Below are 23,872 nucleotides of genomic sequence, written 5' to 3' on the forward strand. Positions count from 1 at the left end.
ATAGTGGATGCCATGCCCCTAAAGTTGGTAATTTTTATTTAACACTATGATTACTTAAAAACCCATTATGTAAACAACAGCAGTGAAAGCCAAGATTGGAAAAATATATAGCAGAGTGTTGTACACCATTCCAAGGTATTAGGTATTGATTAGTTGTGCAGGCATAAAGTAAATATGTATATATTTATAATGTACGTGTGAAGAAAGATATATAAGCAAATAAACAATTTTAAAAGATTAATAAAGTCACTCTTGCTGCTTTTTAAAATAATTGATTATTTGGAGTTAGGTTGTATGGTAGATTTAAATATGAATAGTAAATAAGAAGTTCAACCCAACAAATATTATATTCTATTCCAAAAAGAAAAAGTTAAGTTAAAAATATGAATCACAAAAGAGATCATAGGATAAATGGAAATAAACAAAAGTATGCTGTAATAAAAAGGAGTATACAGAAAAGTTTCTCTAGCTTTTACCTAGCAAAGACAGAAGATACAGAACCTCAATCTGATCGTCCATGAGATGGCCCTGGTGAAAAGAGATGGGGAGTCACAATCTGAACAAGTCCACAGTTCTTGGAAGTTCAAAGTCCATTTGGAGGATTTGACGATGACAGTGAGTACTCCTGTGCATCCGTAAGCATAAGGGTATCCACTTTGTCACTCTTGATAACCCCAGCACTTTACCAACCTCAGAGGCAAAAGAATATGTTTATCCTGGATGCTGACCTCAGTGGTAGGACTGAGCTAATTTTTTATCTGCTAAACACCATCAAAAACTGACAGCTCTGGGGAGTACTTGCCTTCTACAACTCTTCCTTTAGGCCATGCTTCATATTGAGCAGGTTTTGGAATCACTGAGAATAAATCATTTGTATAAAATGTAGAGCCCCTTTGTCTTCTTTAATACCACAGCATACTTGGGTGATACATTTTAAATTTAGAATATATTCCAGGGAATATTAAATAAAAAATATCCAGAGCATGGTTGACCCATAAGCCTTAAAGGGAAGTGCAGACGACAGAGAGATACTCCAGGCTATCAATAAAAGAAGACTCTTAAAGGGAAGGTTACATGTGTGTCTATCTGACTCTTCCTCTGTCTCAGTTCATCACTAGCCTCAACCATAAGAAAGATAAGAGACTTCAACTTGAACTGGACACCTCTTATACCGGGTAGATTACACTATTGAAAGGGCCAGATGAAAACCACTGCAAACCTTTTTCACTTTATTTCCTTCCCCTACATTTTGCTTCCACAGTACTTTCAATCTTAGTTTTATCTTATTATAGTCTAAGGTATTTACTTTTAATTTGTGTGTATCTATTTTATGTGTATATGTGTGTGGTGGGCATGGGTGTAAAGGGAAGCAAGAAGAGGGTCTCCACAGAGTTTTGAGTTTTGTATAGAAAACTGAACATAGATTCTGTGCATGAGCAGCAAACACTCTTAACAACTAAGCCACATTTTATTCAATTTTTGAAAAGATATTCTTTATAATATTAATTTCTCTCTTTAAAATCTAACTTTATGTGCAATTTTCTCTGTTGCACTCTTTTCTTGCCAGTTCAGAGCATTCTGTTTTTCATTCTTCTTATCATTTCCTTTATTTAACTATAACACATTGTCTCCCATTTTCTTTTTCTTCTTCTTTTTCTATTTTTTGCCCTTTATTTTTTTCATTTACTAATTTTATCTTTACTATTAGTAATCTGTCACTTTATAGTATGATTTCTGTCACTTTTTGTTCCATTGTTCTTGATGTTACAGTGGTTGGATGTAATCAATTTTATGTGTACTTCTACATCTTACTGGTTTGATGTTATTACCATCATAATGTATTTTTATTTTCTCTTTTGTAGACAGTAATATTTAAGGAGCCCAAGATCAAGCCAGAAGATGTGTCAGTAAAAACACATGTGCAAATCATAATACAAGAAATGTGAAAAATCAAGGCAACCTAATATTTCTAGATGAACATAATTCCTCAATTAGTGAATCTAAATATACTGGAACAGTTGAAACATTGGGGAAAAAAATAAAAATTCTTATGAAAATGATCTATTGTTTTAAAAAGTATACAATCATTGAATAAAGTTAGGGAGTCAATGTACAATGTGAATGAGAAAGTCAGAAAAAGAAGAGAAAGTCAGAAATCATGACAGGAAATGCAGAAAGGAAACAGATGTTTTGAAAAAATTGTGTTGCTGAAGAAAAACTCAGTCTAATAAAAAACAGTGAAAATCATCAGCAATAGATTAAGTAACAGATTAAGTAGAAAAATAATACCAGAGATAGAAAACTGGAGAGAGGAGTTAAGAGTATACAACCAAAATATATTAAATCCCTTTACGAAAAAATTCTACCTCATTTTATAAAAGCAAACATATCAGTAAAAATTTGAAACTGTCTGTTGAGATTAGGAAGCATGCTTTGATTTATTTTAAGCCCCACAGCACATAATTACCAAAAAGTTTTATAATATATGGCAAATTCATACTTTAAAATAATGGAGAAATAGGCATTTCAAGACAACACTAATTATGACAGTTCTTGTCTAGTAATGAAGAGAGTAAGCTGCTAACCATTCAGTCATATTCGAGGGAGAGTCACATGGCATGCTGCTCCTTGCAGAGGAGGAAATGCAATGTAAGAGTAGCTGGAAAAGTTAGAAAGTCATTGTCTTCAGGGACATAGCCTTGACGAATTCCTCAAACTCCATGGACATTTCCACATTCTTGGTCGTATCAGTGGTCTTGGTTAAACGTAGTGTGTCACAAAAAAAAAAAAATAAAAACAAAGAAAAATACTACATGAAAGTGGGATGGGGACTTTGCAGAAAAAGGGGAAAGAGATTGGGTATATGAGAGAGGAAGATTAGAAAGGGTTGAAGAGAAATGTGACCAAAATGTATTATATACACGTATGAAATTGTCAAAGAATAAATTAATTTAAAAATTTAAATATGATCACCATACTTAGCTATTAGGAAAATGTAAATAAAGAATATATTCTATTTCATCTCTTCCTAGTCAAAAAAACCTGAAAAAAGAAGAAATTTCTTGGTTGAGGATGCAGGAAAAAAAATCTATATTCTATAGTTTTAGAATGTAAACTAGTAGATCCAATACAGAAATCATCACTAATGATTTATCAAGAAATGAAAAATATGAATTTCATATGATCCAAATTTGACACTTCTAGTTATAAATGTGAAAGAATCTAAGTCAGAGAAACTTGAAATATTTATGTATTCATATTAATTAATTAAACACTAAAGATAGGAATCCTGACTAGGATGTGTTGCATGAAACAAATAAGTCAGAGTGAGAAAAACAAAAATCACATATTTTATCTCACACATATGTCATGGCATCTAAGGAGATGATTGTGGGAGTCTAAAAGTGTCTAAAGTGAAGATGGAGGGGATCATATACATGGAAAAAAGACATTGAGTCAATGTTTTCTCTAATGTGCAATTTTGATCATATAAAACATGAACATACCTACATACTATTTGGAAGCTAGTTAAATTTCAAACTGCAAGAATTTCCTTTTATTGTTACAGATCCTAATTTTCTTTTTCTTCTATTATTATTGGATATTTTATGTATTCACATTAAATGTTATCTCTTTTCCCAGAAAACCCTCTTCCCATACCCCCTCCTCCTGCTTCTATGGGGGTGCTCCCTCTCACACCCACCCATTCCCACCTCAACACCCTACCATTCCCCTAAAGAGGGGAAATGAGCCTTCCCAGCACCAAGGGCTTCTCCTCTTATTGATGCCAGACAATGCCGTCCTCTGCTCCATATGTGACTGGAGACATGGTTCCCTCGATGTGTACTCTTTGGTTGGGCTTGCATCAAACGTGTAGATGGCTTTCAGTGATATGGCCATTTTTACTATATTAATCCTGCCAATCCATGAGCATGGGTGATCTCTTAACTCACCCCCATGCTGTTATAAATACTGTATTTTGGATGATCATAAAAGGTGTTTTAAAATTTGTGCATGATTGTTGTTAAAACATTTTAAAGATTAGAACTATTGCTTAGTTTATAAATTTTGACATGTCGCTAATAACAATTGGTTCAGTTTTCCCCAAATTCTCATTTATACTTGTTATTTTACATAGCTGACAAGATTAACTATGTTTCAAAATTATCATGTGTATAATATAATATATTTCCTTTAAACATATGTTACATAAATGTTGAATTAAAAGAGAAAATATTTTATCTAAATTTAAATTTGCTTCTATATAAGTACGAATAAATATTCACATTCAGTGTGAATGAATCTTGAATAAGGTGCCACAGGCAGTCAGATTAGGACATGTACAATGTCATTGAGAACTAAATACTTCCTGTACTTGCTGGCTCTGTGTGTCAACTTGAAACAAGCTGAATTTTTCACAGAGAAATAAGCCTCAGTTGTTAAAATGCCTAAATGAGACCCAATTCTGAGGTATTTTCTCAACTAGTAATCAAGGTGGGGAGGACGCTGACCATTGTGGTTAGTGCTGTCCCTGTGCTGGTAGTCTTGGGTTTTATAATAGAGCAAGATAAACAAACCAGGGGCCGCAAGCCAGTAAGTATCATGCCTCCATGGCCTCCACATCAGCTCTTGTTTTCTGACCTGCTTGAGTTCCAGTCCTGACTTCCTTTGGTGGTGAACAACTATGTGAAAGTGTAAGTTGAAAGATGTGGAAGTGTAAGCTGAATAAACCCTTTCCTCCCCAACTTGCTTCTTGGTCATGATGCTTGTTCATGAATAGAAACCTTTACTAAGACACTACCCTGCCACAACTGAAATGACCACTGCTTTATGTGTTAGCTTACTGTGCAAAGATCACAGGAAATATGGCTTGTTGTGCGCATTCACTTTTCATGTTCATGATTATAACAGTAACAAGTCGTCACTACCTCTAATACCAGAAACATTTTCCAAATTGTGTAAATGACATTGAAGATGCTAACAACCTGTGCTCAGAGTTTCTTATCATCAGAAGGACATCCAGTTCCCACTCAGTTATTGTTATCCTACTGCCTACTCTCTATTTTTAATGTTGTCACTTGTGAAAATTTATTAAAGATATGTGCATATTTTCACTCACTTTGTGTCCTCATTAATACGTATATTAAGTTTAATATCAGCTACTTTATAGTTCAAAGTTCTCATATGATTGCCTTTGTGGCTGGCAGACATTGAAAGTGAGAAAGATGCTGAGAAGAATTTTAAATCTTCTGTGAATTAGAAGAGTGGACACTGACACCAATAAAGAGGATTTCCTAAATCTTCTAACATCTTAATGCCAGACTTGATGTCACCACAGCATCTGGTTTCTCTAAAAATACAAAGGAAATAGCACAATGACATGGCAGGGATTTCCAGGGGTTTCACTCTTCTTACAAATTCCTTTTTTAGCAATAATATAGAGCAAAATTTTCAGAAGAGAATCATCCAAAAGCTTTGACTGTTTTCTACAGGAAATCTGAATACAAGTTGAAAACATGTTATTGCTGGGACCAAGAGAAATGGCTCAGTGGTTAAGAGTGATGTCTACATTTATAGAGGAAACAAGCTCGGTTCTCGGCACTCATACAGCAGATTCCAACTGTCTGTAACTCCAACTCCAAGGGATTTGATGCCACGTTCAGGTTTCTGCAAGTGCCAGATATACTGATGATAAAATTCCATACATGTAGACAAACACTCACACACATAACGTGAAAATAAGTAAATTTAAAATGTTATTACTCCCAAATATATGAAAGAGCTTATGTATAGGCATTCTGGACCTTCCTGTCATTATTTATGTGAGCTGCTAAGAAGTATTAGAGATGTAAATTATTATTCTTAGATTAAGATAGCTTACATATAAGTCTTCTTCTATTTCTCCTAGTTATTCTTATTTTACATTCATATATGCTCTATACCATAAAATCAAAAATGTGTTTTGAAGTAAGAAATGTAGTATGCAGACAAGTGAAAGGATATAATTATCTGGAGCTCCTAATATTTTATAATCTTTATAACTGATATTGAGGCTCAGACAAAGTAAAACGAAACACATTCCTTTTCCTCAAAATTCTATGAATTCTTAGGAGTGTATAGGATATAATTTTATTTCCATATTGATATTTTCCTATAAAGTAGCTGTAGAATATGCACTAGATTGCTTCTTGGTGTTTTATTTTCATCTCTCATGGTCCAAATTAAGATCAGGCACAAACATACACTCTATTTCAACAACCATAATGTAATATTTAGCCATTATACTATCCCAACTAAGAAAACGTTTGATTGCCTCATTTTTCCCAGGGTGAGTTTGTTGAAAACGCTCATGTATGCTCTCCGATATATCAGAATCTCAAAGGTTGTTGAATTCAGCGATATTTAAGAGATGCATGTGGGAGCAGGTTGTTTGAAAGCTGAGACCAGCGTTCAAGCTTGTCTGAAGGAGGACAGGTACAAGCAGGCAGAGGCTCTTGGACATACTTGGGCAGTTTTCTCCTGCTATGGGTGAGATGCTGTAGTTGATAAAATAACTAGCTGTTTGCCTTCACTGCAAATGCCTTGTTGCAAATGGGAATAAGGGAAATGACATTTAGGATGGATATTGAAATTTAATGGTAGATGTGTCTTGTAGATTGAGAACATTTGTGTTTGAAAGTTAACTTTAAGACTTGTATTGGCCAGAGTAACTGCTGTAAATTTTCAACCCCAATGATCTAAACCAATCAAGGTAAGTATTTTACTTAAATAGAGCAATATATTATATTTTCTGAACATGAAACATCTCTCTCTCACACCACCCACACACAATTATTTGAAAATTTGGTTGTTTAATCATTAAAAAGTTATCAACATTATGTAGTAAGATATTGCAAAGGAAGCACAGCGAAAACAGGTTTGGGAAATAATACTTTCATATGTAGGTATCAGAGGTCATCAAAAAAGGCCCAGTTGTTAAAGTAAGCACGAGGCTTGAGCTCTGATCTCTATTTCCTACACAAAAACCAGGAATGACAAGGACTTCCTATAAAGTTCTTGCTTGAAAGATAGAGACAGAAAGTTCATAGTATCTCATTCCCTACTTAACCTAGACAGAACAGTGGGCCCCAATTTGAGGAAGGGAATCTGGTTTAAAAGTAATGTGGTACAGGAAGGTCTTTCCATGTTCTGGTATCAAATTCAGTTTCTCTCTTCAGTGTCTTGAAGTATTTCTTATAATATTTGCCCTTTCCTTAGTTAGATTTAACCCAAGATCTACATTTTCTTCCTATCACGAGTGGGATTGTGATAGCTTTCTCTGTAAGCTTGTTATTTGTATATAGGTGGGCTGAAGTTTGTGTGTTCATTTTGCACCGTGCTTCATCTTTGCTAAGTGCATTTGTCAATGGTATCAGCATTCTGATGGAGTCCCTAAGGCCTTTTATACTGAATTATATTCTGAAATAACGATAATTTGACTTTTCCTTCCCTTATGCTCTTATTACTTGTCACATCACTCTGTAAAACTTCAAACACTGTAGTGAATAGGAGCAGAGAGGACATAGATCTTATTGCTTATTTTAGTGAGAATGCTTTGTGGCTTTTTTCCACATTTACCATGAATTTGGCTGTGAGCCTATTGTACATTGCTTCTGTATTCCTAGACTCCCTAGAAATTTTATTTTGAAAGAACTTATACAGCTATTTTTTCACTCCAAAAATCCTTGAGTTAAGTGAAGGTTATCTGACAATTTTGACTACCCATCTAACAACCTCCAAATTCATTTCATTTAACATCTTGGAAATCTAGGTTAATTTCCTATAATGATTTTCTGACCAGCTTCCCTATATTTCTGTTCTCCACAATACTTTAAGTATTTATCTCTGTGAAAAACAGAATATGCCTATATTCTTATAATTAAATATTTAAAATAACATTTACAAAGATTTTCTTGCATGGACTTGTAGATATTACATTACATTTTTTTTCAGAATTTGGGTTGCGATAGGCAATAGTAGAGATGATTATATGCTGAGGGTTGCCTGCTTCATTAAGTAACAAAATGAGAATCGGACCTTACAGCACAGATGCAGTCTACAACTTCAACCACCATGTCCACAGTCCTCAACCCAGCAAATGTGAACTGTGTAAGACATTTTCAAAATATGCAATCTTCATAAACTATTGTTGTACAGATAAGTTAAACATATCCAATTATCTGAATTTTATTTTTGTAACCCATTTTTCATGACTATCTTACTTAGATGACTCAGTCTTACTTAGAAGGGGTAACAAAATAATCACAATAGGTAGAGGGAGGGACCTGGGAGGAAGAAAGGAGGGGGAGGAAAAAGGGGGGTAAAGTCAGGTATGGGAGGAGACACGGTGGAATTACAGACAGTCCGGAAATTGAATGGAAGTTTTTAGCAATATGGGATGGGGAACTGAGTTGAGGGTAGCCACTAGGAAGTTCCAAATGCTAGGAAAGCAAAGAGGCTTCCAGGACCCAACAGGGATGGCTTTAGCTGGAATACCTAACAAAATGGAGAGAGAACCTGTAGAGAACATATCCAAAGGTTAGGCGCAGCCTCTGGTTGAGGGATGGGGCCACCCCATCAACCTAGAGTTGTTTCTGTCCAAAGGAAATGCAGGGACAAAAATCAAACAGAGCCTGAAGGAAAGGCCATCCTGGGACAACCCCACCTAGGGATCCATGACATCTACAGACACCAAACTCCATCACTGTTGCTGACACCAGAGGTATTTGCTGACAGGAGCCTGGTAAAGCTGTTCCCTGAGAGGTTCTACCAGCACTGACTAATACAGATGCACAAACTTATAGCCAACCAATGGACTGATCCCAGGGACCCCAATGGCAGAGCTAGGGAAAGGAATGAAGGAGCTGAAGGGGTTTGCAACCCCACAGAGAGAACAGCAAAATCCACCAACCAGATCCCCCAGAACTCCTGAAGTGAAAAAAAAAAAAGCCAATTCTGCCATTGGTGTAAGTCCAGGTGCTGAGTTTAACAGCAGCACTGCCTCCCCCCTTCCCCTATGCAGCCAGCACCCCCTCTGACAAAGCTGTCTCCTGTTCTTGGAGAAAGCAAAAAAATTAATAAACTAATATACCTCAAGTGTAAGACTCCCCCCCTTAAGCTCTGGGAAATAGACAGCGAACATTTCCCAGCTGTTTAAAGAGACATAACTGCTGTAGCCAACTTGCAGCAACAGGAGAGAAAAGTTATTTCTTCCCAGGTCAAAGAGGTTATTTCCCAGATGTATGGTCCATCCTAGCTGTCTGAATAAGCTATCAGTTTGAAGGTAATATTCCTTTACCCCTTTATCCAACCATGTAAAGCCAAGGCTTGAAAATCAAGCTTGTGCATTTCCCCTACATAAACCCTAAGCTCCTAGACTTGTCCCATTCCTAATCTGCCTTGCAGGAGGGTTACCTCCTGGGTTTGAACAAGAATAAAAAGACACTCCTGTGCTTCCATCAGTGTTGTGGACCCTGGTCGTCTCCTGGGGTTTTCATGAACTGTGCATAACATTCCCAGGGACTAACCCCCAACCAAAGAGTACACATGGACAGACCCATGGCTCCAGCTGCATAAGTAGCAGAGGAATGGCTGATATGGCATCGGTGGGAGTGGAGGCCCTTGGCCCTGCAGGGTCTTGATGCCCCATCTTAGGGGAATGCTAGGGTGGTAAGGTAGGAGTGGGTAGGTGGGCATGGTAGTACCCTCATTGAAGCATGGGGAGTGGGGACAGTGTAGGGGGTTTGCAAAGGGGAAACACGGAAGGGGGATAACATTTGAAATGTAAATAAATAGAATAAGCAATAAAAATATAAAACAATTCAATAATTTAATTCATATACTTTACTGTTATTATCAGATTGTTATTAGCATAGCATTTATATATTTTTAGTAAATACTAGTTTTCCAAAAATAAAATGAGCTTTAGGCACAAGGACATATGTTGCTAGGTCAGAAGAGATGCCTTTCACAAAGTACTTATATATAAATATCTTAAGACTCTGTTAGATGAGTCTTGAGAAGCACAGACCTATTTAAAAACACTCTTTATTTCCTTCCACTCAAAGTATTAAACCCAGGTTTAATACAATTGCAGTCAAGTTAGTGATTCAAGTCATTGCTTTTCCTTTTCCATAATTTTTTCTTCAGGTTTTTGTATAATTACAAGTATTTCCACATACATGCACATATACACACATATGGAGAGATAGGCAGACAGTAACACACACAGAGGGGGGAGAAAGGGGGAGGGAGGGAAGGAGGAGAGAGAGAGAGAGAGAGAGAGAGAGAGAGAGAGAGAGAGAGAGAGAGAGAGAGAGAGATTCACTTTCCATCTGACCAAACAACAATAATGAAGAACCATACATATATCCCAGCCAGGACTACAATTAGAAATAAGTTTCTGCTGGAACAAACAGACATAAAATCATGCAATCTAGGAAGAACTTCCCATTGCAGATGTATACCATCACTCATTATTCAACATGGTAAAACAAACAGTTCAACTTTTATTTAACGTTTCTGTATTTTCATAAAATATATTTCAATACCTAAGACAGAATTTTAATTCCCTCAATCTATTTTGATAACACATATGCAATCTTTAAAACAGTAAAATCTACTTCATTTTATTATTTCGAAATTTACATATTCTCAGAAATCCACTTGACTAAATCACAAAAGTCTCACCATTCATAGACAATGAATTTACAATAAATGTGTAATTTTGGACAGAACAGCATCCTTTTAATTCAAGACATTGAAAGTCACCCTTTGTCTTTAAATGAGTACTCCCCTGGCACATTTCTCATTCTGAGGTTGTCAGAGCTTACTGCTTATCAGATTGTTGCCAAGCATCAGCATACTGAGATCATTTTTCTCTCTGTGTAGCTATTGTTCCTTTATAATCAGTTTATTGCTTAGATACTTCATGTGGATACCTGAATTAATTCCAGTTCAAGCCACTGTTTGGGTGCTATTATGCAAATGCCTAAAGCAGTAGAGATAGATATGATTTGCTTCATGTTAAGTAATTAGTTTCAGAGATTTAATTGCTTACTATTGGGGGGGCTGGTGAGTCTGTTATTTTAGGAAGAAATAACAGTTATCTGTATTGATTTCCACTCAATTTTATCTAGAAATTAAAGATATTGATAATAAAACATCTCATTGGATTCCACTACGATAGATTTAATGATTTAATTTAATGATGAATAAATTGGTTGCAAGCATCTCCCCTCTAGTAGTTCCATTTAGAGATAACCTGCAAAATATAAGAGAAAGTGTTATAAGTGAAGTAAGCATTAAGTAATAGATGTAGTAACACTCTAAAAATGTGTTAATGAAGTAGGCAGGAAAGAAGGATAAATCACAATTTCTTTTTGCCATTTAACTTTGTTGATATTTTATTTATTTATTTATTTTCTTTTTATATACAATCAAACTGTTAAGTTTGAATGTATCCTTAAGAATGATATCACAATAAAATAAAACAAAAAATGTGCAGAAGGCACATTTGATAGAGTTGCCATTTTGCGCCAATTGATGAAATAACATAGTAGCATTTTCTATGACAATTTAAAAACTGAAGAATTATTGTGCTGACTTGTTTCCATCTGGTAAAATGTAGATATATTTCAATCAGATGTCGTATATGTGGTAATGTGTCCAACAGTGTGTGCTTCCTTTCCTTAGGGCTTTCATTGACTTGAAGGACTTATTTCTAGTAAGCATTCTCTACTTTGATAAATTCTGTAGCATCAAAATTACCGAGATTTGACAGTCTGTATAATTTCCATGCTGTTGAAGTATGTATACTGCATATACATACTTGTGGGATTCATCAGTAGGAGAATATGCGAAGTATTTCCTACTCTGAAGTGATAAAGTTTTGTATTTGTTGTGTCAAGAAGACAAGGAAACAAAAAATAGACACACTTAGAATTGTGTTCCTCAACCTTCCTGGTGCTACAACCTGTTAATCCTGTCCATGCTGTGATGACTCCAAATCATAACATTATTTCATTACTTCTTCATAACTGTAATTTTGCTATTGCTATGAATGTTGATGTAAATATCTGATATACAAACAATTTGCACAATGTAAACACTTGACATTCAGGATCATATCACAGAGATTAAGATCCACTGGTTTAAAGGTAGGCCACAATTAGGAGAAATGTAAATAAAATTCCAGATAAAATCAAAACATATGGAACACAGTATTTATCTGAAAACTTTGGACATGGGTATTTAATTATTTTTTTCATTTTTTACAAATATTGAGACATTTCATGTATCATAAAAATTTAGACTATGTATTTGTCCCCAGGAATAAATTATGTAAGAACTGGTAAAGATAATAGAATTCTTTCTTCCCAATGTCCCAATGTAAACATAATTCATTAGGTAAAATAAAGTTAATGGGGAATTTTAGCCTTCCTACAAAAGCAATAGTCCTGTCTTCTGTGTTGCTTCTTTCTGGGGTCTAGTATGTTTTTTATGGGAGTAGAGTTGAAGAAGGCATAGCACATTTATTCAGAGTTATATTGACTTCCTCCCTCAACATGGAATACAGTAAATGCAGTCTAGTCTGATGGATTAATCATAATATAAGCTAGTACAATTTCCATTGATAAATATATTTTACATGTGCAAAAGTTTGTATTGTGAATCTCATTTTATGTCATTGTTCCTGATAGATGAGATATTTTTATTTCTTTCACTCTGTGATAAAGTTATAAGAAAGCCTCAGTGAAGATGAAAGAACAGTATTGGCGACTTGATTAATCAAATTTAGAGTCAATTTGACTATTGGGGCTTTATATTTAACTTATCTTGCTGCTTCACTAGTCAGCATATTTTCTATAGTCTTAGTGTTTGTTAGTTTTCGCTATGCACATACTTTAATCTGCTCTCGATACAATATGATTGGGAGGGCAAGACTGTTGAGAAATGGTTAAGTGAGGATGGTAGATTCCTCAGGAACTGTACAGGTTCCCTTGTAAAAACGAACCCAGAGGACTGCCTCCTTTTTGCATCTACCCAGTAAGTACATACAGAGAGTGGCATCAAGTGCAGTGTGGGCTGAAGTTTTGTAAAGGGGACAGCAGCATTGACAATGAGGAAATTAGTGGATGGTCATTAGAAATTGATAGACATTGGGAGCAATCACTAAAGGTGATCCTCTTACAGATACACAAACTGCAAAATTGACCAACATTGACCATTCAAGGGCTGCTCAGCATTTGAAGAAAATTGGAATGGTGAAAATGCTCAATAAGTGGCTGTGTCATGAGGAAGAAACAACCACACTTCCCAATAGTCAAAAATGCCTTTGCTTCTTCTCTTCTCCTCCTCTCCTCTCCTCTCCTCTCCTCTCCTCTCCTCTCCTCTCCTCTCTCTCTCCTCCTCTCCTCTCCTCCTCCTCTCCTCTCCTCTCCCCTCTCTTCTTCCCTTCTTTTCTTTTCCTCTCTTTTCTTCACCTTCATTCATCTTTTTTACAGACATAAAGTTAATTTAATTTTTAAAGATCTTTTATTTTATTTAATATGTTGTGTAACTGAATGCTTGAATGTATGAGCCACACTTTTGTGTCTATGACCTGTGGTATCTCTTGAAAATTGGATTATAGGAAGTTGTGAGCTGTCATATGGGTGCCAAAAATCAAGCCCTTTGTTTCCTGACAGTTTCAATTTCTCTTTCCTTCTATCTTTTCAGACATATTACAACCAGGAACAATCTCTATTGGGTTTTTGATGTGTAGTCAGAAGTGGATTTCATAGAAAAATTCTGAGGAGTTGCTCATTTGGACTAATGAGAGGATCTATACCAAATAAAACATTAAACTATTAAGGAAACTAAAAATAGAGATTATTATTATTGTTTGGTAGTGTGACGCTCATCTTGTCCACTACAACTGTCTTAATACCTATGCAACCACTGCATCTGTGAAGCAGGCTGATCAATGAGATGAACACATTCCTTTCTGCTAGAAAAAGAAGCAAACTTATCTCTCACGACAACCATTTGTTGATTGTGTTTGTTCCTGACTTTGACTAAGATGTATTTGAAGTTAATTATGAAGATTTAAAATGCAATTCATTTCCACTAATTGAATATCAAAAAATAGCTAGGTGGCACATATCTATAATCATATCACCTGCAAGTAGGTGCAGGTGGATGCTTAACTTTATTCATGGCTGCAGAGTAAGTGTGAGGTCAGCTTGTTCTTTATGGGACCCTAGGTTAAGAATAAAAACAAGCAAACAAGGCTTCTCTATAGGAAAGTTTTTGTTTGTTGTTTGGTTTTTTTTGCTAACAACACAAACTTGAGGTAATCTTCCACAGGAATTTCAGATGATTTATGATTTTCACTAGATGGTCTTGTACATAAGGCTATTGGAGAATTTTCTAGATTAGTTTGATTGATAAAAAAGGCTACTGTAGGATATGTGATTCTAAGAAAATGGTCCTTGATTTTTTGAGAAGGCAAGCTGAGCAAGCCCTGGGAAACAAGGCAGAAAGCAGCATTCCAGTAGTCTCTGCTGCAGTTCCTGCCTCCCTTTTCCTAGCATGAGTTCATACCCCAACTTTCCTCAGTGATGAAGTTTCCCAGATTTTTTTAGAAGCTTGCAAGTGACCCCAGAATCACACCAAAGGGCAGGGTCTCACTTGAGAGATTTATTAAGATAAGACACAAAATGGCTGCCTCTCAATAGAAACCAGAATCAGAATTAAATATATCTGAGATAGAAGTTTATACAAGGTATCCAAGAATATGCTCACATAGAGGTAAAATATAAGATGAGCAGGGGCATATATATTTAAAAGTAAAAAAAAATAGGGCAGCTGTGACTGAGGCATTGATAACAGAGGTGGATTAACTCTGTAGAACCTAGGTGCAGAGGTAAGCAGATGTCAGGGACTTATTAATTCTCCATTTGCCCAATAGACAGTGATGTGGAAATATTATCCAAAGAAACCATTTCCTCCTCAAGCTGTTTTTGGTCATGGTGTTTTTACCACATCAATAGAATACAAATTGGATAGTTTTTCAAAATAAAGCAACTTGTTTTTAATCCGTAGACTATGTGCCAGACATATCTCTTGAGAGATTGAGCTAGGAAGATTGTGAACTGTAGGCCAACCTGTGCTACACAATATTGTGGTTCAAAACAACAGCAGTGAAAAGAATTGATGGAAAAAATACAAAGAGGAAAACTACAAAAGTAAATACTAGAAAATACCTCACTCCCCCTACACACACTCCCACATTCATTTTCCTATGATAAACAAGTTATAAAACAAATATTCATTTTGGATCAGAGATTTGGAGGTCCCCATGCACAATCAACAAGACCCCTTACTCAGTCCTTTGTTATCAGGACATTACATGTGTATGGGATCATCTGAGGGAGTAAAACTGTCACACCATTGCAGAAAACAGATGAGTGAAAGAGATATATACCCACAAGCCAGTGCTCTCTTAGGAACCATGGCATCCATGACCTAAACTTGACAGTAGGTCCTTAAGTTTCAATCAGCTGTAGTTGGAAAAGACCTTGCAGGACATTTAAGATAAGGTCTGAAAAATCTAGTTTTGAAATATGGCTAGCAAGATATTGAATAATGTCTCTGATTATTTCTTGTATATTGATGTAACAACTCTCTAATACAATGAATTTTCCTCTGATATCTATTTTTACTTCATCTAACTGATTTTGTTAGGAAATTTTGTTACCATTATTTTTTTCTAGAAAATTTGCAGGTATGGTATTTCATGTTTTGCTGAAAAATTAGTAAAAGGACATTTAATATTATTTATCCTTTCTAAGACTTAAGGGCCAGTGGAAGTTGAAAACTCTTTGATTCATTATTAGAATTTCTATTTGTTTTATTAAAATTGTTTAAAGTTAACCATTATTAATTATTAATATAATAGTATATTTTAAAATACATAAACTTTTACAAACTTGTATGTGAATTTATTATCAATACTTCTATGCATTCATAGTCTTACACATAAATTTAAATGAAACAGTCTCTCTGTATGCCTAACATAATTAATGATCATTGATTACTTGTCTCCATATCTATACTTAACATAAGTATATATATGTATATGTATATGTATGTATAAATAAAATCCTTTTCAAGATTCTTACCTTGTTACTCAGAGCTTTTATAATACTTCCCTGGTTTTTGGTAAATAGACCCTCATAGACTTAAAAAGCAGAATAGAATTTATCAATCTTAGAAATTTCATATGAATTTTTTATACATCTGTAATTTTCCTTCTTTTTATGGCAAACTGTTCTTTTGTGATTTATGCTTGTAGTTTCTTGCTTACAATTGTTAATTTTGCAAAACTCCATTTTTCATAAAAATTATTTTTTATGATTAATTACTTATTATTCATTTCTTTTTTAACCCAGAAACAATTTAAAGCACACTTTCCATTTTTTTCTATCTCCTCTTTCTTTTAAATATTCTTTTGTAGTCAGTAACTGTTGCTCAGTACATTATTATGTACCCAAGTTTCCTGAAACGTATAATTATTACAAGCATATTGGAAAGTTTCTGATGATTATTCCCATACTCTTCCTCACTTAATGTCATGATAATGTGCTAAATCTGAATTCATGTTACAGAAAACAAACAAACAGAAAGAAACAAACCAAACAAAACAAAAACAAACAAAAACCAAAAAACAACCTCACTTTAACCAATGGAAGGATCATGGAAACAGAAACTAAACAGAGACATGGTGAAACTAACAGAAATTCTGAACCAAATGGATTTAACAGATATCTAAAGAATATACCTTCTTCCCACCACCTCATGGAACCTTCTCCAAAATTAAGCATATGATAACAAAACAGATCTCAACAAATACAAGGAGACAGAAATAATCCCATGCATCCTATCATTTCACTATGGACTAAGGTTGGTCTTCAATAACAATAAAAATGACAAAGAGCCCATATACAAACGGAAGCTGAACAATGCTCTACTCAAAGATAACTTGGTCAAGGAAATAAAAAGGAAATTAAAGACTTTTTAGAATTTAGTGAAAATCAAGGCACAATATACCCAAACTTATGGGATACAATGAAAGGAATGCTAAAAGGAAAACTCATAGCTCTGAGTGCTTCCAAAAAGAAACTGGGGAGAGCATACACTAGCAACTTGACAACACTCATGAAAGCTCTAGAACAAAAAGAAGCAAATACTCCCAAGAGGAATAGACAGCAGGAAATAATCAAACTTAGAGCTGAAATCAACCAAGAAGAAACAAAAAGATCTACAGAAAGAATCAACAAAACTAGGAGCTGGTACTTTGAGAAAATCAAGAAGATAGATTAAACACTTAGCCAGACTAATTGGAGGGCATGGAGACAGTATCCAAATTAACAAAATCAGAAATTAAAATGGAGACATAACAACAGAAATTGAGAAAATTAAAAAAAACATCACCAGATTATACTACAAAAGCATATATTCAACAAAACTGGAAAAATTTGGATGAAATGGACAATTTTCTAGATAGATACCAGGTACCAAAGTAAAATCAGGATCAGGTAAACTATCTGAACAGTCCAATATCCCCTAAATAAATAGAAGCAATCATAAAGTCCCCCACCCTGCCAAGGAAGCTCTGGGCCATATGGGTTTAGTGCAGAATTCTATCAGACCTTCCTAGAAGACCTAATGCCAACACTCTCCAAACTATTTCACAAAATAGAAGCAAAAGAAAAACTACCCAATTCATTCTACAAAGCCACAATTACACTTATACTTACACAACACAAAGACACAACCAAGAAAGAGAACTTCAGAATATTTTCCAGTATGAATATCAATGCCAAAATACACAGTAATATGTGCACAAACCCATTAAAAGAACACCTCAAAATGATCATCCATCTTGATCAAATACAGTTCATCCCAGGGATGCAGTGATGGTTCAATATATGGAAATCCATTAATGTGATTCACTATATAAACAAACACAAAGAAAAAAACCCACATGATCATCTCATTAAATGCTGAGAAAACATTTGATAAAATTCCACACCCCCTCATGATAAAAGTCTTGGAAAGATCAGGAATTCAAGGCCCATATCTAAACACAGTAAAAGCAATATATAGCAAACCAGTAGCTAACATCAAATTAAAGGGAGAGAAACTTCAAATAATCCCACTAAAATCAGGACTAGACAAGGGTGCCCGCTCTTTCACTACCTATTCAATATAGTACTCAAAGTCCTAGCCAGAGCAATTAGACAACAAAAAAGAGGATATAAATTGGAAGGGAAGAAGTCAAAGTATCACTATTTGCAGTTGATATAATAGTATCCCTAAATGATGCCAAAACTTCCACCAGAGAACACCTAAAGGTGAAAAACAAGTTCAGGAAAGTTGTTGGACATAAAATTAACTCAAACAAATTTGTCGACTTCCTCTACTTAAAAGATAATCAGGTTGACAAAGAAATTAGAAACATGACACCATTTACAATAGTCACAAATAATATAAAATACCTTGGTGTCACTCTAGCCAAGCAAGTGAAAGGTCTATGTGACAAGAACTTCAAGACTCAGAAGAAAGAAATCAAGGTTCTCAGAAGATGCAAATAACTCCCATGCTCATGCATTGGCAGGATTAATACAGAAAATATATTCATCTTGCTACAAGCGATTTAAAGATTCAGTGCAATCCCTATCAAAATTTCAACTCAAGTAGTCACAGAGTTAGAAAATCAATTTGCAAATTCATATGGAATAACAGAAAACCCAGGATAGCAAAATCTATTCTCAACAATTAAAGAACTTCTGAGGGAATCACCATTCCTAACAGCTGCATTACAATGTAATTGTGATAAGAAACTGTATGGTATTGGTACAGAAACAGGCAGGTAGATGAGTGGAATAGAAGTGAAGACCCAGAAATGAACGCACACACCTATGGTCACTTGATCTTTGACAAAGGAGCTAAAACCATCCAGTGGAAAAAAGATAGCATTTTCAACAAATGGTCCTGGTTCAACTGGAGGTCAACATGTAGAAGAAGGCAGATCCTTCCATTCTTACTGTCTTGTACAAAGCTTAAGTCTAAGTGGATCAAGGACCTCCACATAAAACCAGATACACTGAAACTAATAGAAGATAAAATGATGATAAACCTGAACACATGAGCACAGGGGAAAATTTCCTGAACAGAACACTAATGGCTTATACTCTAAGATGAAGATTCAACAAATGGGACTTCCTAGAACTGCAAATCTTCTGTAAGGCAAAGGAAAATGTCAATAACACAAAATGGGAACCAACAGATTGAGAAAAGATATTTAACAATGCTATATGTGATAGAGGGCTAATATCCAATATATTACAAAGAACTCAAGAAGTTAGACTTCAGAAAATCAAGCAACCCTATTAAAAATGGGCTAAACAAAGAATTCTCAACTGAGAAATATCAAAGAGCTGAGTACCTAAAAAATCTTCAACATCCTTAGTCATCAGGGAAATGAGATTCAAAACAACCCTGAGATTCCACCTCACACCAGTGAGAATGGCTAAGATCAAAAAACTCAGGTGACAGCAGATACTTGCAAGGATATAGAAAAGAGGAACACTTTTCCATTGTTGGTAGGATTGCAAGTTGGTACAACCACCCTGGAAATCAGTCTGGAGGTTCCTCAGAAAACTAGACAATGTACTACCTAAGGACCCAGCTTTACCATTCCTGGGCATATACCTGGAAGATGCTCCAACATATAATAAGACACACGATCCACTACTTTCATAACAGCCTTATTTATAATAGCCAGAAGAGGGAAAGGACCCAGATGTCTTTCAACAGAGGATTGGATACAGAAAATGTGGTACATTTACACAATGGAGTACTATTCAGCTCTTGAAACAATGACTTTATGAAATTCATAGGCAAATGGATGGTACTAGAAAATATCATCCTGAGTGAGGTAACCCAATAACAAAACAGCACATGGTATGCACTAACTGATAAGTGATTATTAGCCACAAATCTCAAGATACCCAAGTCCAGAATACCCAAGATACAATTCAGAGACAATATAAAGCTTAAGAAGAATGGAGACCAAAGTATGGATGCTTAAATCCTTAAAAGGTGGAACAAACATACTCGTAGGAGGAAATATGGAGACAAAGCCAGGAACAGATCATCCAGAGTCCACCCCATATTTATCCATTAAACCCAAATGAGCCTGGCAAATACAGAGGTGGATGCTTGTAGCCAACCATTGAAGTGAGAACGTGGTCCCCTGTGGAGGATTTAGAGAAAGGACTGAAAAAGCTGTAGGGGTTTGTAACCCCATAAGAAGAGCAACAATATCAACCAAATAGTCCCCCCAGAGCTCACAGGAATTAAACCATCATCCCAGAGTACACTTAGATGGACCCATGGCACTAGCTGCGTATGTAGCAGAGGATGGCCTTGTCGGGCATCCCTCGGGGGAGAGGTCCTTGGTCATTTCATGGCTCCATGCCCCAGTGTAGGAAAATTTCAAGATGGGAAGTTGGGAGAGAGTTTTTTGTGGGAAGCACCGTCATAGAAGCAGGGGGAGATAGCAAGTTTCTGGAGGGGAAACTGGGAAAGGGAATAACACTTGAATTGTAAATAAAAAATATCCAATGAAAAAAAACCACACAAAACCACAAGTGATTCAAATTTCCTGAACACTGAGGATTATTTCTGACTTTCATGCTTCTCTTTCTGATGTGATAGCATCTAATGACCCCTTGCAGTGTGTCTAATTAACTAGGAACATCAAACACGCCTGGGTTTTAGGTAGCTTCACTTTCCCAAGTTTATGATAAAGTTGCAAAAGTATGTTCTGTGCTTACTATAATTTCAACATTGAGTATACAGCTTCTAAATGATTTTACCCTTTAGTGTTTAGTATATTAGACTTGAATTTCAGCATTTCTGTGCTGATTATAAGAGTGACAACTGCTCATTTAAATCAGCATGCTTTCATACACTATTCTGCATTCTATAGAAATGGTACTACAATGACAATATAAGTGTTAATTGGCTAAGTAACACAATCCTTGGCTTAGGTAATGTAAGTCTGCATGTAGAGCTGTTTATTCATGCTTTGGAGCATAGATCCAGATTCCTCACCCTACCCTACATTTTTATGTCTCACTGACTTTGGATCAAGGAAACATTAGTTGTCAATTGGGGACCATTTGTTCATCTGTCTAGACTTTGCAGGTTATTGCTTTTCTGAACTGTTATCCACCCATAGGGAAAAATCCGTAGAATTCATTGTTGGCTGGAATACAGGCAACTTTAAATTTTGAGATGGAATGTTGCCAAAGTTTGTCACCAGAGACAATAAGGGAAAAATTTTATGTTTTTGTTGAAATTTGGAGTCACTTCATGAGTTTGTCTTTCCCATTACTGATTACATTTTCTGCAGTGTTTGCAGGCAGATTTTATTTCTATTATCATTTTCCCCAGAAGCTTTCCTTGACCTGCTTAGTCTTATTGTCTCTATTACAAGCTGTGCTCTATTTACATTACCATTATTATATATTTTACTTTAATTTCTGTTTAAGATTTTTATTTTAAATCATTATGAGATAATTTCTATTTTCATTTTTCCTGAAATTATTGTTATAACTAAGATTTTCTCTTCTACCTTCAATTGTGTTATACCATCTCTTACCAAGTCACATGACATCATGTTCCCATGATTTATCAACTATCAAATGGTAAAATTTGGTAAATGTAATTCTATTTCCCTTCTTTTTGACTATTGTGGTATTTGACAAGAGCATCTCACATTATCAGTCACCAAATCACTTAAAGTGGATATAAAGATATTTAAAATTTTTATTGATAAAATATTTTCAATTGATTACTGAGAAAATTATTGCATTATGACCTAGCAATATTTTTCATTCAATGGAAAACGTTTAGCACTCTTTAAAGTTGAGATTACTCATAAAGTCTCATTAACATGACAGCCAAAACATGAGATGAACAGAGAAGGTACCAACAACATAGTAAACTGGATGGAGAAAAGCCCATGAGGCCTCAACCCTGTAAAGAACTAGAGGTATCGGAGTAAAGTTGGTAATGAGAGACATTGCCTTCTCCAGAAACGTGCACCCATGTTGGTTGTTCAGTGCCAAATGTTCAGCACTAAGAACATATGTGAGCATAGCAGAATAACCTGTAGAGACTGCTGCACTGAGACAAGTTTACTTTATTGTTTCAGAGATAGTATATCTAAGGGCATTTTTAAGGGTTCAGTGGAGAGGGCTAATGGGTCATAGCATCAAGATATCTGTAAGGGCTTATTAGTTATAATACTGCATCATACAGGCAGGATGCCAGAGCCGGAAGTGTGCTGAATTATGTATTCTTGCAGATAGTTCTGGGCAAGGTCACTTTTCAGACAAGGCCAGGAACCCATGCAGACTGTTTACCCGTTCATAAAGGGAGTCACCATTTTGCACAAAGGACAGAAAGGTATTTGGTAATGGGCGACTGCTAGATTAAAAACAGGTTTCTCAAACAGAAGCTGGAAAAGAGATAAAGAAGAAGGAATACAGGTAGGGGAAGCTAAAAGTAAGGGCCATGCAAGGGGTTGTATGGAAAGCTAATACTATATAAGCTTCCTAAAATAATACATTCATACATCAAGCTTATTTAAATGAAATTGCCAGATAATGAAGGAGACAGATTACCAACTGAACATTGTTGTCAATTAATGAAAATTCCTTTATTGGGAGTAGGTTACATCTAACTTAGCTGTTGGTCAAAAGGGTCTCATAGAAACCCCCAAAATAACCCAGGATGTAGCCATGGCTGTTGGTTGATTTCCACAAATTTATGGTAAAACCCTATTGCTGAAGACCACATCATGTAGTATTCCATTGTGGAAATGAACCACATTTTCTGTATCCATTCTTCTGTAGTGGGACATCTGGGTTGTTGACAGCTTCTGGCTATCATGAAGAAGGTTGCTATGAACATAATAGAACTAGTGCCCCAGTGGCATGGTGGGGCATCTTTTGGTTATATGCCCAAGAGTGTTATAGTTAGATTCAGAAACATCTATTTCCAATTGTGTAAAGAAACTCCAGATTGATTTCCAGAGTGGTTGTACCAGTTTGCACTCCCACCAACAATGGAGGAGTGTTCCTCTTTTACCACATCTTCGCCAACATATGCTGTTACCTGAGATTTTGATCTTAGCCATTTTGATTGGTGTAAGGTGAAATTATAGGGTCATTTTGATTTGCATTTCCCTGATCACTAAGGACTTTGAACATTTCTTTAAGTTCTTCTCAGCCATTTGAGAGTCCTCTGTTATGAATTCTGTGTTTAGTTCTATACCCCATTTCTTGATTCAGTTTTTTTTGGTGGTTAGCTTCTTGAGGTATTCATATATTTTAGATATTAGTTCTCGATTGGATTGGGGTTACTGAAAAAATTTTTTCCTAATCTGTAGGTTGGTGATTTGTCCTCTTGACTATGTCCTTTGCCTTACAAACAAATTTTTTTAACAGAAAAACTTTTCATATTGTTTAAGGTCATCCAATTTTATGTAAAATGGAGGAAAATTATTAAGGTTTGAAATTCTGTGCAGAGATGGAAGAAAAGAAAGATAATAAGAGGAAGATGGATATGCAGTCCATTAAGTAAAATGAATAATCTCCTTGATGAATTGAAAAATGAACACTACACATTGGATAGGTACAATTCTCTTCAGAATTATTCTAGTTTTAGTGTTCTTTTTGGATCATTTCTCAATGAGGAGATTTCATAAGTG

At 35.4% G+C, this 23,872-nt stretch overlaps 1 pseudogene; it reads left to right on the plus strand.

Annotated features, from left to right (window-relative positions):
• Positions 1-522: 522 nt before the first annotated feature.
• LOC116901900 overlaps positions 523-23,872 on the plus strand; it is a 39,404-nt pseudogene continuing 16,054 nt past the window's right edge.

This window comes from Rattus rattus, chromosome 1 (assembly GCF_011064425.1).
Source record: "Rattus rattus isolate New Zealand chromosome 1, Rrattus_CSIRO_v1, whole genome shotgun sequence".
NCBI classification, from domain to species: domain Eukaryota; kingdom Metazoa; phylum Chordata; class Mammalia; order Rodentia; family Muridae; genus Rattus; species Rattus rattus.